At 35.3% G+C, this 3,444-nt stretch overlaps 1 non-coding gene across 1 annotated transcript; it reads left to right on the top strand.

Moving 5' to 3' along the window:
- The first annotated feature begins 361 nt into the window (after positions 1 to 361).
- Trnaf-gaa lies at positions 362 to 434 on the top strand. Its single transcript has one exon. It is a non-coding gene; the product is annotated as a tRNA-Phe (tRNA).
- Positions 435 to 3,444: the final 3,010 nt, after the last annotated feature.

The raw sequence follows: 3,444 nt of genomic DNA, 5'->3' as shown, positions 1-3,444 counted from the left end.
AATAAGCAGGTATTCTGTCTCTGTCTCTCTGTGTCTGTGTCTCTGTCTGTGTCTCTGTCTGTGTCTCTGTCTCTCTCTCTCTCTCTCTCTCTCTCTCTCTCTCTCTCTCCTCTTTAGTACCTGATTCTTAAACTAAGATGCACAAAGGAGAGGAGAGCCAACCAATATTTTAATAATCAGCCTGTGAATCCGAATTTAATTATCAACTTCTCTATAATTCATTTAAAATGAATATTGAAGTGTTGTCAGCACATGTGACCAAACTAACTAAGTAAATCAAAGAGGCAGTATGCAGTATTATGTTGCCAGAAATGTTAACAATGTTGAAGAAATAACATGTTAAAATTCAATCAATGAACAAGCCGAAATAGCTCAGTTGGGAGAGTGTTAGACTGAAGATCTAAAGGTCCTTGGTTCAATCCCAGGTTTCAGCAATGTATTTTCTGCCTGGAGGTGGTGACATATGCCTTTAATCCCATCACTTGGGAGGCAGGGGCAGGCAGATCTCTGTAAGTTCCAGACCAGCCTGGTCTACAAGAGCTAGTTCCAGGAAAGTCTTCATAGCCACAGAGAAATGCTGTCTCAGAAAAAATAATGTCTAGAAGTATAGTCATAGGACTTTATTTTTGCAGAAACCTAAAGTGATTATTAAATTTTAGTTAAAATCACCTCTGCCTCTCGAATGCTGGGATTAAAGGCATATGCCACCACCACTCAGATGGACACTTTTTATTTAGCCCAAATATGTAGTAATATTTTTCTTACATTATTTTTTGCTTTTCCATTCTTTAAGTTATTCATCAATTTTAGGTAGATTATACCTTCACATACTAAACATGGCTGCTTCAAATACTAACTTCTGAAATAATCATATATATAATTTTGAAAATGAACATTTTGTCAGTTGCATTATTTTTCCCAGTCTGGAGGCTCCAATCTAAGGTATCCGAACTGATAGTCAACCAATCCACTTCTGAGTTGCCTCTTCAAGTTAGTACTTGTCTTTTAACAACTCTTCCTCACATTGCTTATACACCAATGGTAACTGCAATATGGATGACTTCAATGCTCTCTTGTATAAGTACAGATACTCTGACAGTCATCAATTATATTTCAAAGTTCATTTGACTGTTTTAAACATGTCTATTAAAGATTAATTTCCATACTGATTTTAGGCTATTATTTTTGCTAGGAACATTAATAGGATCCTAGCTAAGTATAAGATCCTATCTAAGGTGATGGACTCACCTTAATTATGACTGGATTTCATAACAACTGCAACATTTGTAACAGTTGAAGCTTCAAATAATAAATATAAGTTTATCATTCCATTTATCTCATTTTATCTTTCATTATGGTTCAGTCACCCAGCTAAAAACTGTCATGAACTAGAGGTAAAATATGTGCTTTTTTCCAGATAAAAAAAGAATTTCTTTGAAAGTATATTAGGCATACATTAGCTTGCTGTAACTGTGGTACAGATGGACATGGCAGACATGACTTGACATATCTAGAACAATAAGTCAGATGGGCTTCTTAGATGAATGCAGCGGCACATTTCTGCCTGCATTCCTGAGATAATACTCATGGCTACATTTTTTTTTCCAGATTTTCTACTTCACCAGATTCTAGTGACCTTTTTTCCCCCTGAAGTTTTGTTGATGTAATAATTTAAACTGAAATGTTGAAAAGCACAAATTGACACACAGTGGCCTAAAGCAGAAACAGGAACAATGGTGTTTCTTTATAATTACAGTCAAGTGCAAATGACACATTGTACATCAGGAACTAAATATCACCATATGTTTAAAATGCCGAAACCTGGGCATTCCTTCATGATTATTTCATATGGCAAATTTTTACCATGGAGCTCAAACATGCGTTTACATACCTGTACTCTTTGCAAGAAGGCAAGCATGAGTTCCATGCACTCCTTATCAAATATCCAAATAATTTCATTATGAATTAGTCTAACTTCTCTATTTTTAACAATTCCCCTTTAAATGATTTATTCTCCATTTATTCTTTGACTGTAGCATAAACCTCAATGCTAAGATTGATAACATGAACTTAGTCACATGTTCTATGTGATGCATAGCTAATGACTGGACTAGATAAATCCATAGACTCTTTTGTTGTCATCCTTCTTTAAGGTGGTTGCTATTGTGAATCAATTATTTACTAGGAAACAATTAAAAGTTATAAAGGTAAACTCAATTTGGTGTTTACACTGTTAGCACACACAGGTACATTGCATGAATAAAAACACTTCGCTTTTCTTTTTTTCTTAAAAGAGAATTTGATGGAGAAAAACTTGGAAGTCAAATACAGACTAATTTCTGCTATTGAAATTTATAAGGTTAATGACCTTGGCCAAGTTATGTGAAATATATTCATATAATGAGGTGGTGAAACAAAATATATGCCCATTCTCTTGCAATACAATTAAGAATTAAATGTCTCCAAATAATAAAATATTAATGAAATTATGAATTGATAGTATGAGAAATAATTCATTAAGTTACTCAATGTACCTTGTTGAGGATATAAATTATCCCATTGTGTCAAATTTCTCCCCTTGTGGCCTTCATATTAATTACAGTGTGAGGAATAAAACACAAAAATGTAATGAGCAATATGTCATGTTATGATAAATATTAGGAATAAAAAGTAAAGCCTAAGAAGAAGAACAGAATGTGTGGGGGTCTTAACTGGCGTTTAAAGGTTAGGCATGGAGTCTAGAAAGCATGTAACAACACGTGGAGAAACTCAGGGTCCCTCAAGTTGGAAACATGCTTCTAATTCAAAGGATCTTGTTCAAAGTTAAAATAGATTTTTTTTGAAAAAGCACTGAAAGGAAAGGGGAAAGTAGAGCCAGAACATGTAAAGTTACTATGTATGCATGGTGAAGACTTACCACTGGACAAATAAGGACTGAACAAGAGAGACATAAGGGACCTGGTGCACTTTCACTTCCATGTGATCCTCATAACATTTGTTTTAAAATCAGACACAAGGAACACAAATGGAAAATCAGGAAAGGATATTATTACCCAGGGAACTCTAAGTTTGAGCAACTAAGGCTCGAGTATGATTGTAGGGACAGTGTGACTGCACATGGTCTGTCAACATGAACACCATTATACTATACAGGAGCTACAGTCCCATAACCCAGCCTTTCCCCAGAGTTACCATCAACCATTCCAAACTGCTCTCATTACATGGTAAGAACCAAAATCAAACAGGACAACTTCTTTATAAAAAAACAACCAGGACACATTTACCAGACATGTGACTCTTCTAATACGGCTCTACTCACTGTTCCCTTGCAGAAACCATGTATTTGCTACAATAATTATTTTTATGACTGTGCATGGAAATATAAATCCAGCCAGGTGTTCGTGGCCCACGCCTTTAATCCCAGCACTCGGGAAGCAGAGGCAG

Source organism: Cricetulus griseus, chromosome 4, assembly GCF_003668045.3.
Source record: "Cricetulus griseus strain 17A/GY chromosome 4, alternate assembly CriGri-PICRH-1.0, whole genome shotgun sequence".
NCBI lineage: Eukaryota > Metazoa > Chordata > Mammalia > Rodentia > Cricetidae > Cricetulus > Cricetulus griseus.
The sequence above is the reverse complement of the archived record's forward strand: the minus strand, read 5'-3'. Positions and strand labels throughout refer to the sequence as shown.